At 38.1% G+C, this 16564-nt stretch overlaps 1 pseudogene; it reads left to right on the plus strand.

Annotated features, from left to right (window-relative positions):
- Positions 1–5462: 5462 nt before the first annotated feature.
- LOC106824878 (olfactory receptor 2T29-like) lies at positions 5463–6425 on the plus strand (annotated as a pseudogene).
- Positions 6426–16564: the final 10139 nt, after the last annotated feature.

Genomic DNA, 16564 nt, shown 5'->3' on the forward strand with positions numbered 1-16564 from the left:
TGCAGTTTCTTTCTTCCTCCTGCTCTTCAGTGCTCCCAAAGGACTGTACTTTCAGAGACTTATGGGAAACCAGTTGATGAAGGGGTCTGGATGAACCATCTGCAGCTGAAACCCAGGAGGACACAGGAGGCTCCAGACTGCAAGTGTGAGCCTTACAAACAGAAGTCACAACCTGGACAAAGGATGTCATGAACAAAGGATGGCATGGGAAAATGATCAACATAGTTCGACAACACACATACAAAAAAGGCTCTGATATTTGACCACAAGTTCCATGAGGGTGGGTTTGCTTCTATTTTGTTACCTGGTTTATCTCAACTGCCTGGTGCATGGTATACACTCCATAAATATTTGTAGTTTGAAGGCAAGATATAACATTTAAGGCATGATTTTTGTCTGGGTGATTGCATTATGGTTGATTTAATTTTGGGGGAGTAATCTTTTGTGCGTTTATATTTTTCTACAATTAGCGTTCAACATTTAAATTAAAAACAAGTGCCCTAAAATGCAATGCAATGTTAGGATAACATTGATTGTAACTGAGTGACAGAAGAAAGAGGACAATAAGTAACCTAATGAAGAGTGATCCAGACAAAGGTGTAAAGGAGGCCACCTCAATTGTAGTCTCAGCCACAGTACTGATTAGTGGTGCTGTCTTTGATGCACCAATTAGACTAAGAGTTTTAGAGTCTGTATCTGTGAAAGATGAGAAGAACAATGTCAATACTTCACAGAATAATTTTGAAGATTAAATGAGGACATATACATGCATACAAGAAAACTATGTTGTAAGTGAAAAAGGCTAAGGCTATCTATAAAATAAGTTACATTTCATAGATAAGATTTTATTGGTGAGGTGAGATTTGAGATTATTGTTAATATTAAGATTTCTAGTGTACAATAAAAGGAGAAATAAAAAAGACATGAAAAGAAAACCACAAAAGTGCAACAGACATGTTTACTAGCTTTTTCAGCTGTCTTAATAGCACTCTTTTTTGAAGTCCCATATGGGATTTATCAACAGAAAACTTTCATCCACTCCTTTAATGGGCGTAATAAAACCAGAGATGGCATCACTTTACTCTCTCTATAGAGTTAACAGCCACACTCCAGCAGCTCATCTAGATGAGGATTGTGGCATCACCTCATGCTGGGTTCATCAGGTAGGACGACAGAACCACAGGAGCAAAACGGTAACGATTGCTTTTTCCTCTTCTGCTTCTGACACATTCTATTAATTCTTGACCATATTTCCCGGATCTTTTCCCTACCACCTATTTTTATGGAGGAAAAAAATTTGTATTTTTTTAATCTTTTATATATCACTTATTTTCTGCAACTTATTCATAAATCAGTTCTTGATTTCCAATTATCTATGAGCAAAACAATATACATTACTCTTATATTATTGGACAATAACTTTGTTTTATTGAGAATGAAATTTTACAGGAAAAGGGGGTCTTATTTTATTTTGAGTGGGGATTATTTCTGGTAGTCAGAACACCAAAATAAATGTCTCAATCATATTTGTCTTTTCCAGATGAAACAGAGAGTAAGTGGATAATACCCACAGTGTAGCCTGTGCAGGGAGGACCATGTTCCTGGAGAGCTAAGGCAGCGTTTCAGGCTCTGGGACCCACACTTGAGCTGAGACATGGGTTCTCCATCAGCCTAGTTGTGTGATAGTAGGCAGATGTCCTGGAAACCCATTTGTTTTTATCTGTAAAGGCACATAATAAGATGAGTACGTACCTCATAGGCTCTTGGGAAAGATAAAATGTGCTAAAGCAATAGGACAATTGCTGGGATGCTATCAACTTCAAATAAAGATTCAATATTCTTCTACCATCACTATTAATAATTCCTCAACTTAAGTATGCACTAAACTGTTTACATTAAACTCAAGGAATTAGAGAGAGGGGACTAAGAGTGAGCAGGGTGGCCAGTTGCCTTGTAGACAGTATTCCTTTGTCTGTCTGGTGTCCTAGGTGGGCTGTTTGGTGTGGCTTGATCACAGTCACTGCCATTTACCAAAATGCAACAAAGATTTGCCCAGAATTCCCATCGGCCCTCCTGCTCCCCCTCCATTCATTCACAAAACAGCTTTGAGGTCTACACATGTGCCAGTCACTGTGCTCGCCCTTGCTTCACTATGACAACAAACATAGACCCAGTCAGCAAGTGTGTTTTGTGTTTATTGGACTGTTTTTAAAATTTGCACAGGGCTCAGTTTTAATTTGCCAGTGGGGGTGGAATTTGACAAGCTCATATTTTTTTAATGCTATGTGTCCCAGATTTGTTGGATATTTATATTGACATCAAATTCATTTTTAGTGCTGTCTAATGCTTCAGCGCCCCAGAACATGGGACTGTTAGTAGATTGAATACTGTAATTGGTCTTTGAAATTATTTCAAGAGTACAAGATGTATCTGAAACTCGGGAATTGAAATATGCCTTTATCGTAACCACTTCTAAACTTTTCTCAGAAAGAAGTGTCAAATATCCTTCTTGTTAGTAAGGACTTTTATAATGTAGCATTTAACACATCAGAAATTGAAAAATTGCAATAGTTTAATCTCCATAAGAGAAAAGTTAGAAAAAGCTATTACTGATTTTCTTCAGAAAGGCCAAACGTATTTTGCTTCTATTGTTCTTTCTTATTTATCTTTGTAGCTCTTTTAAGACTTCTTTAAGTCATATTTATATAATATTTCTCCCTGAAAAGACTGACGTGACCTCCTTATCTGTAACTAGGTATAATTCTTTTCTTTGATTCATCTCCAGCATCTAAGACATACATAGGCTGTGAGCAGCCAGATAGAAGAGGAAACAGTGAACTGGAGTCAGAGACATCTCAGTCTTGTTCAATTTTCCTTTCTGCATCTCATTTTCCATGAAAAGTTGATTGCTATAGACAATATAACAGACTATATTGGCAGACAACTGAAGCCTTGTTCTGTAAATGGCAATGGCCTTCTAAATGCTAGTCCTTCTCCCTGAAATTTAGAACAAATGGTACGAAATTTAAGGAGATGAAGTTGGAGAAGCATGCATTAGACAGAACTGAGATGAGATTCTTCATAAAGTTCTCCTTAATCGGGGTGAAAATAATAAATATGTATTACATATTTATTTATATTTCATATTTATATATATTTATGCAGATATGCATATTTATGTAGGATTTATAGGTATTTACATAAAGTCTTCTATGCATATATATAGTCTGGGACCACAGAAATTATTCAAATTAAATTCTTTATTTGAGTTAGATTTTCTTTTTTCATACTTTATTCTAAAAACCTGTTTTACACTCATTTAACACATTCAAGCTCGGTGATAGTATTGGGACTGCAAATATGATTAACAAAGAATTTTAAAAAATTAACATATATATTTTTCTTAGTGTAACTGAAACAACTAGCCTTAAAATGAGGAAATTTCAAGTCTAATTCACAAATTCAAAATATACAATATAGTATTATTGACTATTATTAACAATAGTGGCCATGCTATATATTACATCACCATGACTTATTTATTTTGTAACTGTAAGTTTGTACTTTTTTGGCTCCCTTCACCCATTTTTCCCACTCCCATCCTTTGCCTCTAGTAACCACCAATCTATTCTCTGTACCTATGAGCTTGTTTTTCTTTTTTAAGATTCCACATATAAATGAGATCAGGTGCTATTTTTCTTTTTCTATCCGACTTATTTCACTTACATAATGCCCTTAGGTTCCATCCATGTTGTCACAGATAGAAAGATTTCATTATTATTTATTGTTGAATAATATTTTATTGTATATATATGTATGTTATATGCATATATACACACACATACATATATATATATATATATACCACATTTTCTTTATCCATCCATCCATACTTGGACATTTAGGTTGTTTTCATATCTTGACTATTGCAAATAATGCTTCAATGAACAAGGGGGTGCATATGTATCTTTTTAAGTTAGTGTTTCTGTTTTCTTCAGATAAATTACCTAAAAGTAGAATTGCTGGAATCTGTGGTAGTTCTATTTTGAATTCTTTTGAGAAACCTCCATAGTCTTTTCAATAATGGCTGCACCGATTTACATCATCACCAATAGTGCACAGGGGTTCTCTTTCTCCACATCCTCACCAACATTTGTTATCTCTTGTCTTTTTGGTGATAGCCATTCTAACAGGTGTGAAGTTATATCTCATTGTGGGATTTATTTGCATTTCCTTGATGATTAGTGATGTTGAGCATCTTTTCACCTACCTGGTGGTCATCTGTATGTCTTCTTTAGAAAGATATCTATCCATATCCTTTGCACATCTTCTAATCAGATTAGTTACTTTTTTGATATTGATTTTTATGACTCCTTTATATATTTTGACTATTAATGCCTTATCAGATATATGATGTGCAGGTATTTTCCCCCATTAAGTTGATTGCTTTTTCATTTTCCAAATTCTTATATGTATAGATACTAAGATTGGTGAACAAGAGTAACACATCTCATAAGTCAATAATAGTAACAGCCATCTCTTACACAGATTCTGTGCAGTAAGTACTGTAGATATTAACTCTTTAAACTAACATCACATGCACTTATTCATCTGTGACTAGTAATGTTCCTAGCACTTTCATCATTTTACCTCATTTAACATTCACCCTATCTGAGGTCAAACATTACTATCTTCTTTTTTCATTGAATAGACAGAGAGATGGTGGGTAGAGGATAAAGTGGACCCACAGCCACAGTCCAGCCTCAGAGTTTTGGCTCCTTACTTGGTGTCCCTAGAATATCTAAGAGGTTGGTCATTGGTGAGAAGCCAGACTTGTTTCTGTGATTTCACGCAACCATGGACCCTCACAGCATAGCTTGATCCTACAGGCAAACGGTGTTCAAACTTTCAGAATGGTATTTCCCCAAGTTATGTTTCAGTTACTTTCTAAATTTTTCTTATATGAAATACACTTTCCCAAGTTTTTAGGATCCCAGTTGGATCCTTAAACGAGAGAGGTTGATTCTACTCTGACTTCCATAAAAAAACATTCTAGAAGTAAGAGGTGTGATTTATCCTTTTTTAAAATGATTTACTTTTTGTTTTTGCATAGGGAAGTGATTTTGCAAATTTCCGCCTTGATAATAAACAACATTATCTATCATCAGAAAATCTCATGACCTTGAACTATGGCAATCTTGCTGTGAGTTAAGGATTCTTTTCACGTACTGTTGCAAATTCTTAATTTTCTGGTAATACTGTTGAGTTTCAGGTAGCTTACAATTGCCAAATCTACAGACCCCTGGAACCACCTCCTGTTAGCACAATTGAGTTGGCATGTACACTCACCCACAAACACAGACACAGAAACGCAAGCTTACAAATCATTAATTTCTGTTAATCATATCCCATGAACAATCTATTAAGCCCAAAGCTCTCCTTGGTGATCTAGGTGAAATCTCATGGACAACACCATGTGGGTGACCAACAACATGAAATGGTTAGATTTCATTCTGGTGGGATTCTTCAGCCAATCCAAGCACCCATTTCTGCTTTGTGTGGTCATTTTTGTGGTTTTCCTGATGACCTTGTTTGGAAACACCATCCTGATCCTTCTGGTATACTCTCAAGCCCACCTCCGCACCCCCATGTACTTTTTCATCAGTCAACTGTCTCTCATGGACATGATGCACATTTCTATCACTGTGCCCAAGATGCTGATGGACCAGGTCATGGGTGTGAATAAGATCTCAGCCCTTGAATGTGGGATGCAAATGTTTCTCTATCTGTCTCTAGTAGGTTCAGAATGTTTCCTTCCAGCTGCCATGGCCTATGACCATTATGTGGCCATCTGCCATCCACTGCATTATCCTATTCTCATGAACCACAAGGTGTGTCTCCTCTTGGTGTCTGGCTGCTGGTTCCTAGGATCAGTGGATGGCTTCATGCTCTCACCTGTCACCATGACCTTCCCCTTCTGCATATCCCAGGAGATCCATCATTTCTTCTGTGAGGTCCCTGCTTTAATGAAGCTCTCCTGCTCAGACACCTCTCTCTATTAGATGCTCATGTACCTGTGCTGTGTACTCATGCTCCTCATCCCAGTGATAGTCATTTCAAGCTCCTATACTTTTATCCTCCTCACCATCCACAGGATGAACTCAGCAGAGGAGTGGAAGAAGGCCTTAAACACTTGTTCTTCCCATATGATGGTGATCACCCTCTTTTATGGGACTTCCATCTACAACTACATGCTCCCCAGCTCCTACCACACACCTGAGAAGGATATGGTTGTATCTGTATTTTACACCATAATCACTCCTGTTCTAAACCCTTTAATCTATAGTATTAGGAATAAGGATGTCACAGGAGCTCTAAAGAAAATGTTGAGTGTGGGATCTGTCTTTCAAGAAACTATCAAGTAGGAAATTTTGGTACTAATGGTTTATTTTTCTTCTCTCTACTCATCGTAAGTTTAAGACCTCAGGCCAATGTTGTTCCTCAGATTTTCATACCATCATATGTTGTCCTGTATTCATCCCTTTTGAAGGTTTTGTTTTCTTGTAACGGAAAGCTCTTCATTTTTATACTCCTTCTGCATTGAAAATATTTATACAATCACATCAATGTTATGTTTTCTGAAGTTGATAACTGCACTGCGACTCTGTGGGAGAATATTCATATTCTTAGGAAATATATAATGAAAATATTTAGAGAAAAAATCATAAGGTGTACAACTGATGAATTAAAGAGAGAAAAAGTGATGAAGTCAAAGTGTTATAATGTTAATAGGTGAATATAGATAAAGGGTATATGAGTGTTAATTGTACCATTTTTATTCATGCTACTCTTCTGTAAATTTGAAATTACTGAAAAATAAAGAGTAAAGTATCAGACTTTCTCAGTTTCTTTGAGTTCTTACTTTCTGCTGGGTGGCAATTTAAGTGATGTGTCATAGAAATCATGCTCATTTTAATGTGGTGGATCATTACTGTGACAATCCTGTCATCTGCCAACATTTACTGAGGGCTGTGCTGTTCTTCATGGTCCAATCTTGAAGGCATCTAGTGAGTGTTTTACCTCTCTGAGATTGTTAGTAACTTGTGGTAGACTGAGTATCCAAGATCATATAAGATACTGTGGGAAAAATATTAACCCCTTGTGTAAGCCGGATTTAGGGAAGTTTCCCTTCATGAGGTGGTATCTGAGATGATATTTCAAATAAGTAACTTATTAAGCAAATAAGCAGAGGAAGAACATGAAACATTCAATTCTTTATTCAGCCAATATTTCTTATACTATGTTATAATAAAAATAATAGCTCCTAGCTAAATGAGTTTAAACTCATAATAAAATATGGCTACTGTCCCCAAGGAACTTGAATTGTAGGCATAGTTTGTGCAAATAGGTGTATCAAATACATAAATTGTTTTGATGCTCATGTGGAAAGGGCACAGCTCATTAGGAAGCATTGGCTCTACCTTTGACATGCAAATTCAGCCAACCAAGGGGGCTGAGAGAAGACCCTGGAGATGAGTGTGGAATGGTGACTAGACGTTGCCATCAGATGAGTACACTAGATATGACACAAAAACATGTGCAACAATAAAATATGGATTAATTGGACTTCATCAAAATTATACTCTATATCAGAAGAGATTAGTAAACACTTAATTATAACTTCTAGTCTGGAGAGAAAGAAAGCATCAAATATAACTGTAACCATCTTAACTTGGTAAGAAACCTACAATACAAAAAGAGATAACTTGTGACAAGAAAAACAGAAGGAGAAGAGAAAATGACAGAACCTACAAAGGTCAATGCAGAAAAAATGCTATAAGCATGAAAAAACTGTCTCATTTATAACATCTTTTATGCAAACCTTATGGTAACTATAAAATAAAAAATTAAAGCAGAGTCACAAAACATGAAAAAGAGGAACCTGAGAAACATATCACAGAAAACCACCAAAGTGAAGTGGCAGACAGAAATACAAGGAAAATGAATGAATAGAAAAGCCAGAAAACAAAAGATAAAAGACAGTATGAAGCCCACATATATCCATAAACACTCTAAATGTAAATGGATTGAATATACCAATCAAAAGACAGAGAGAGTTGGATGGACTAAAATATGAGAGCCAACAATATGCCACCTCTGGAAAACGTATCTCAGCTATGCAGGCAAACACAAGCACAGAGTGAAGGGGTAAAAGATGATACCCCAGGAAATGGCAAACAAAAGAAAACGGGTGTAGCCATACTTGTATCAGACAAAATAGACTTCAAGATAAAAGATAGAAAGAAACAAAAATGGGCATTAAACAATGATAAATAAAGACATTCCACAAAAATGACATAACATTTATTAATATATGTGCACCTAACATAGGAGCAACAAAATATACAAAGCAACTAAACAGAACAAAAGGGAGAAATTCATAGCAACACTATAATAGTAGGGGACATTAGCATCCCAGTTATATCTATGAATAGATTGTCTAGATAGAAAGTCAACAAGAAAACACTGGCCTTAAATGAAACACTAGACCAGATGGACTTAATAAATACCTATGGAATATTCCATCCGAAAGCAGCAGATACATATTCTTCTCAAGCACACATGGGACATTCTCAGATACACTGTATGTTGGAGGAAAAAGCAAGTCTCAATAAATTCAAGAAGATTGAAATCCTAAGATTGTTTAGTGATCACAATGATATGAAAAAAGAAATCAACTACAAGAAGAAAGCTGGAAAAGTCACAAATATGTGGAGATTAAAAATACGATACTGAACAACCATTGGATGAATGAAGAAGTCACAGGAGAAGTTACAAAATACTTGGAGACAAAAAAAATAAAAATATAGCATATCAAACCTTATGGGATGCAGCAAAAGCAATACTAAAAGGGAAGTACACAGAAATGCAGGGCTACCTGAAGAAACAAGAAAAATCTCCAATAAACCATTTAACATTACTAATTACCTAAAAGAACTGGAAAAGAAGAACAAACAAAGCCCAAAGTCAGTAGAAGGAAGAAAATAATAAAAATCATATAAGAAATTATAGAAATAGACACTAAAAAGACAATAGAAGTGAATAATCAAACTAAAAGCTCATTCTTTTTTTTTTGATTTTTTTATTAATGTTATGATAGATTACAACCTTGTGAGATTTCAGTTGTACATTTTTGTTAGTCATGTTGTGGATACACCACTTCCCCATTTGTGCCCTCCCCCCAACCCCCCTTTTCCCTGGTAACCACCGATCAGATCTCCTAATCAATATACTAACTCCCACCTATGAGTGGAGTCATATAGAGTTCGTCTTTCTCTGACTGGCTTATTTTGCTTAACATAATACCCTCGAGGTCCATCCACGTTGTTGTGAATGGGCCAATTTTGTCTCTTTTTATGGCTGAGTAGTATTCCATTGTGTATATATACCACATCTTCTTTATCCAATCATCAGTTTCTGGGCATGTAGGCTGGTTCCACATCTTGGCTATTGTAAATAATGCTGCGATGAACATAGGGGTGCAACGGACTCTTGAGATTTCTGATTTCAGGTTCTTAGGATAGATACCCAGTAATGAGATGGCTGGGTCATAGGGTATTTCTCTTTTTAACTTTTTGAGAAATCTCCATACTGTTTTCCATAGTGGCTGTACCAGTTTGCATTCCCATCAACAGTGTATGAGGGTTCCTTTTTCTCCACAACCTCTCCAACATTTGTCGCTCTTGGTTTTGGATGTTTTTGCCAATCTAACGGGTGTAAGGTGATATCTTACTGTAGTTTTGATTTGCATTTCCCTGATGATTAGCGATGATGAACATCTTTTCATGTGTCTATGGGCCATATTCATATCTTCTTTTGAGAAATGTCTGTTCGTGTCCTCTGCCCATTTTTTGATCGGGTTGTTTGTTTTTTTGTTGTTAAGCCGTGTGAGTTCTTTCTATATTATGGAGATTAACCCTTTGTCGGATAAGTGGCTTGTAAATATTTTTTCCCAATTAGTGAGCTTTTTTTTTGTTTCAATCCTGTTTTCCCTTGCCTTGAAGAAGCTCTTTAGTCTGTTGAAGTCCCATTTGTTTATTCTTTCTATTGTTTCCCTAAACTGAGGACTTATAGTGTCCAAAAAGATTCTTTTGAAACTGATGTCAAAGAGTGTACTGCCTATATTCTCTTCCAAAAGACTTATTGTCTCAGGCCTAATCTTTAGGTCTTTGATCCATTTTGAGTTTATTTTGGTGTGTGGTGAAAAAGAATGGCCAATTTTCAATCTTTTGCATGTGGCTGTCCAGTTTTCCCAGCCCCATTTGTTGAAGAGACTTTCTTTGCTCCATTGTAGGCCCTCTGCTCCTTTGTCGAAGATTAGCTGTCCATAGATGTGTGGTTTTATCTCTGGGCTTTCAATTCTGTTCCATTGATCTGTGGACCTGTTTTTGTACCAGTACCATGCTGTTTTGATCACTGTAGCTTTGTAGTATGTTTTGAAATCGGGGATTGTGATTCTGCCGGCTTTGTTTTGCTTGCTCAGGATTTCTTTAGCAATTCGCGGTCTTTTGTTGCCCATATGAATTTTAGGATTGTTTGTTCAATTTCTGTGAAGAATGTTCTTGGGATTCTGATTGGGATAGCATTGAATCTGTAGATTGCTTTAGGTAGTATGGACATTTTAACTATGTTTATTCTTCCAATCCATGTGTATGCAATGTCTTTCCATCTCTTTATGTCATCATCGATTTCTTTCAAGAAAGTCTTGCAGTTTTCATTGTATAGATCCTTCACTTGCTTGGTTAAGTTTATCCCAAGGTATTTTATCCTTTTCGTTGTGATTGTGAATGGGATTGAGTTCTTGAGTTCTTTTTCTGTTAGTTCATTGTTAGTGTATAGAAATGCTACTGATTTACGCACGTTAATTTTATACCCTGCTACTTTGCTGTAGTTGATTATTTCTAATAGCTTTTCTATGGATTCTTTGGGGTTTTCTATATATAAGAAAATGTCGTCAGCAAACAGCGAGAGTTTTACTTCTTTGTTACCTATTTGGATTCCTTTTATTTCTTTTTCCTGCCGAATTGCTCTGGCCAGCACCTCCAGTACTATGTATAGTACTATGAATAAGAGTGGTGAAAGTGGGCACCCTTGTCTTGTTCCTGTCCTCAGAGGGATGGCTTTCAGTTTTTGTCCATTGAGTATGATGTTGGCTGTGGGTCTGTCATATATGGCCTTTATTATGTTGAGGTACTTTCCTTCTATACCCATTTTATTGAGGTTTTTTATCATAAATGGGTGTTGGATCTTGTCGAATGCTTTCTCTGCATCTATTGAGATGATCATATGGTTTTTGTTCTTCATTTTGTTGATGTAGTGTATCACGTTGATTGACTTGCGGATGTTGAACCATCCCTGTGTCCCTGGTATAAATCCCACTTGATCATGGTGTATAATCTTTTTGATGTATTGCTGTATTCGGTTTGCCAAAATTTTGTAGAGGATTTTTGCATCTATGTTCATCAGTGATATCGGCCTGTAGTTCTCCTTCTTTGTGTTGTCCTTGTCAGGTTTGGGGATCACAGTGATGTTGGCTTCATAGAATGTGTTAGGGAGTTCTCCATCTTTCTCAATTTTCTGGAACAGTTTGAGAGGAATAGGTATTAAGTCTTCTTTGAATGTTTGGTAGAATTCTCCAGAGAAGCCGTCTGGTCCTGGACTCTTATTTTTGGGGAGGTTTTTGATTACCGTTTCTATTTCCTTACTTGTGATTGGCCTATTCAGATTCTCCATTTCTTCCTGATTCAGTTTGGGGAGATTGTAGGAGTCTAGGAATTTGTCCATTTCTTCCAGGTTGTTCAATTTGTTGGCATATAGTTTTGCATAGTATTCTCTTATGATCTCTTGTATTTCATTGGTATCTGTTGTGATTTCTCCTCTCTCATTCCTAATTTTATTTATTTGCGATTTCTCTCTTCTTTTCTTGGTGAGTCTAGCTAAAGGTTTGTCAATTTTGTTAATTCTTTCGAAGAACCAACTCTTTGTTTCATTGATCCTTTCTATTGTCTTTTTTGTCTCAATATCGTTTATTTCTGCTCTTGTTTTTATTATTTCCCTCCTTCTACTGACTCTGGGCTTTGTTTGTTCTTCTTTTTCTAGTTCTGTTAGGTGTTGTTTGAGGTTGCTTATGTGAGATTTTTCTTGTTTAGTGAGGTGAGCCTGTATTGCAATGAATTTCCCTCTTAGGACTGCTTTTGCTGCATCCCAAATGATTTGGTATGTCGTGTTCTCATTTTAATTTCTCTCCAGATAATATTTGATTTCTTCTTTAATTTCTTCAATGATCCATTGTTTGTTCAGAAGCGTGTTGTTTAGTCTCCACATTTTTGCACCTTTCTCTGCTTTTTTCTTTTAGTTGATTTCTAGTTTCATAGCATTATGATCAGAAAAGATGCTTGATATTATTTCAACTCTCTTGTATTTATTGATGTTTGCTTTGTTTCCCAAAATATGGTCAATCCTTGAGAATGTTCCATGTGCACTTGAGAAGAATGTGTAACCGGCTTTTTTTGGATGAAGTGTTCTATATATATCTATTAAGTCCATCTGGTCTAATTTTTCATTTAGTTCTATTATTTCCTTGTTGATTTTCTGTCTGGATGTTCTGTCCATTGGTGTTAATGGGGTGTTGAGGTCCCCTACTATTATTGTATTGTTGTTGATGTCTTCTTTTAGTTCTATTAAGAGTTGCTTTACAAATTTTGGTGCTCCTGTGTTGGGTGCGTATATATTTATAAGTGTTATGTCTTCTTGGTGGAGAGTCCCTTTTATCATTATATACTGTCCGTTTTTGTCTTTCTTTATCTGTTTTGCTTTGAAATCTACCTTGTCTGATATTAGTATAGCGACACCTGCTTTCTTTTGTTCATTATCAGCTTGGAGTATTGTTCTCCATCCCTTCACTCTGAGTCTGTGTTTGTCTTTGGGGCTGAGGTGTGTTTCCTGGAGGCAGCATATTGTTGGGTCTTGTTCTTTGATCCATCCTGCCACTCTGTGTCATTTGATTGGGGAGTTCAATCCATTTACATGTAGAGTGATTATTGAGATGTGGGGGCCTACCACTACCATTTTGTGTCTTGTTTTCCGGTTTTCTTCAATTTCCTTTGTTTCTCGTCCCATGGTTTAATCTGTTCTGATGAAGAGCTGCTACTCTCTGTTGTTGTTATTCTACTTATCTCCTCTGCTCTTGGTTTTGTAGCCCCTTTCCTTTTTTGGATTTTTCAGGAATGAGGATTTTCCTGAGGATTTCCTGAAGAGGAGGTTTTGTGGCAATGAACTCCCTTAATTTTTGTTTATCTGGGAAAGTTTTTATTTCTCCATCGTATTTGAAGGATATTTTCGCTGGGTAGAGAATTCTCAGCTGTATATTTTTGTACTTCAGATTTTTGAATATATCATTCCACTCTCTTCTAGCCTGTAAAGTTTATGCTGAGAAATCTGCTGATAGCCTGATGGGGGTTCCTTTGTAGGTTAGTTTCTTTTGCCTGGATGTCCTTAGTATTTTCTCCTTGTCGTTGACTTTTGCTAGCTTCACTACTATATGCCATGGAGTTGGTCTTCTTGCATTGGTAAAGTTTGGAGATCTATTGGCTTCTGACACCTGAAGATCCATCTCTCTCACCAGATTTGGGAAGTTCTCGCCATTATTTCTTTGAATAGGCTTTCTGCCCCTTTCTCCTTCTCTTCTCCCTGTGGTAGACCTATAATCCTTACGTTGCATCTCCTAATTGTGTCTGATAATTCTCAGAGAGTTTCTTCATTTCTTTTTAGTCTTACTTCTCTCTCCTCCTCTGCCTGCAGCAATTCTATATTGCCATCTTCCAAATTGCTAATTCTTTCCTCCATATTATCAGCCCTACTGTTCAGTGCATCTAGATTTTTCTTAATCTCCTCTATTGTGTTCTTCATTTCCAATATTTCTGTTTGGTTCTTCTTTATCATATCAAACTCTTTTGTGACATAGCTCCTGAACTCGTTGAGTTGTTGGTCAGAATTCTCTCTTAACTCATTGAGTATTTTAATGATGGCTGTTTTGAAGTCATCATCATTTAGGTTATATATCTCATTTTCTTTGGGATTGTTTTGTGTGTATTGGTTATTTTCCTTCTGTTCTGGAGATTTAATGTATTTTTTCATATTGCTTGATGTTGTTGATTTGTGCCTCCACATAGAGATAGAGTTTAGTTGCTCCTTTCACTTGTTTCTGCTGCTGCGGTGGGGCAGCAGCTGTTTCTACTGCACCAACCAGGAACCCTATCCACAGTTGCTAACTGGGCCTGGGCCCCTCCTCGTAGTCACAGTGGTCCTTTGGATTCCCTCCTCTGCTTTGGGGGCCATCACAGGGGGGCTTCAGGCTGCTGGTGCCTACTGTTGCAGCCCACCTAGACATGCTCTCTCCTTGGGGTCTGCAATGGTGCTATGGGCTTTTCCAGCGGCCAGGGGTAGGATCACTTATATTTGTCGCTCCATCACTGTCGGCACCCACAAAATCTCACTTGTCCACTATGGGTCGCAGGAGAGCTATTGGCATCTTCTACAGTCTGCGGTTAGTTCACCTAGCTATGCTAGTTTTGTCCCGGGGTCTTCCAGCCTTGTGGCTGCCAGATGGGTGTTTTCTACTAGTGCTGTGCAGAGGCTTTCCCTGAGGCTGCTGTGAGCCTGTAGGGTTCCCCCTAGGCAATGGAGCTGGGTCGCTGGAACTCCACCCAGCCCCAGTCCTGTTCCCCATGAACTCAGGGAGCCCTTTGCCCTGTCTTGGGGGATAGCTGGAGATCCTGATTTCAGTGGTAGCTGGTCAGCTGATTCCCTGCCTGATATTCTCCTCTCCGGGACCCTCCCAGTGTTGTGGATGCTGAGAGTGGCCCCTCTGCTAATAGCAGACAGAGAGTTTTGTCTGCTGCCCGGGCAGAACTCTGGAGCTTCCCCTCTGGGCCACGGAGCTGGCCTCTGGAGCTTCACCCAGCCCCAGTCCTCTCCGAGATCTCTAGCAATCCCTAGCCCCACGGGGTGGGCAACGGCAGCAGGGGGTCACCCCGGCCTCTGGGGTTCTCTCCGGGACTTTCCCGGAGTTGTGAATGCTGGGCGTAGCCCCTCCACTAATGGCAGACAGAGAGTTTTGTCTGCTGCCCGGGTGGAACTCTGGAGCTTCCCCTCCGGGGTGCAGAGCCGGCCTCTGGAGCTTCACCCAGCCCCAGTCCACTCTGAGATCTCCAGCAATCCCTAGCCCCACCGTGCAGGCAGTGGCAGCCCGGGCACCTCCGTACCCTCAGCGATTCTCTCTGGGACCCTATGGGCACCGTGAACACTAGGTGGGATCTCCCCACCAATGGTGGGGAGAGACTCTCCCCGTGGGCTCAGGTGTGTAACTCTAGAGTTTCCCTCTGCGTTTAGGAGTAATTGCAGGGGGTTTAGGTAGGGTTCTGGTCACCTGTTTCCACTGTCGCTCCTCTGTTGTGTGCTCGCTCCTGCCCTAGATATGTGTTGATCTTCTGGGGGCATCCGTTGGAAGAAAGCCGCTTGCGGGTACTAGGCTGTTCGGTCGGGGTCGGAGAGTTTTCACCTATTTCCACATCCTCCCAGAGGAAAGTCCGTCCGCCTTCCGATGTATAGTCGCGTGGGTCTCTCAGACGTCCTGAGATGCTGTCTGGATATCCTTTGTTAAGTGATAAGTGTCCAAATAATTGTAGACTCGAAGGGGGAGAGACAAGGAGGACTACTCACAGTGCCATCTTGGATCGGCCTCTAAAAGCTCATTCTTTGAAAAGGGAAACAAAACTGACAAACCTTTATCTGCACTCACAAAGTAAAAGAGAAAGAAGGCTGAAATAAAATCAAAAATAAAAGAGGAGAAATTACCATAAATACCACAGAAATGCAAAGGAATATAAGAGAATACTTTGAAAAACTATCCACCAACAAAGTGAGTAACCTATAAGTAGTAGGTAAATTCTTAGAATCATACAAACTCCCAAAACTGAATCAAGAAGAAATAGAGAATATGAATAGACCAATCACAAGGGAACATATTGAAACTATAATCAAAAACCTCCCAAAGTACGAAACCCCAGGATGAGGTGAATTCTACCATATATTCAAAGATTTAATAGTCATCCTTTGAAAAATATTGCAAAAATTGAAGAGAATGGAACACTTTCAAACTCATTTTATGAGACCAACATTATCCTGATACCAAAACCAGACAAGCACAACACAAAACAGGAAAATTATAGGCCAATATCACTGATGAACGTAGATGAAAAAATCCTGAAGAAAATATTAGCAAATCCAATACTACCATACATTAAAAGGATCTTACACCATGATCAAGTAGTATTTATTCCAGGGACACAGGGATAGTTCAACATCTACAAGTTAATCGATGTGATACATTGCATTAATAAAAGGAGAATAAAAATCATATGATCATCTCAATAGACAGAAAGAAAACATTTGACAGAATTCAACATTCACTTAAGATAAAAACTCTGAATGGCATGGCTATACA

Source organism: Equus asinus, chromosome 3 (assembly GCF_041296235.1).
Source record: "Equus asinus isolate D_3611 breed Donkey chromosome 3, EquAss-T2T_v2, whole genome shotgun sequence".
In the NCBI taxonomy this organism is placed as follows: Eukaryota; Metazoa; Chordata; class Mammalia; order Perissodactyla; family Equidae; genus Equus; species Equus asinus.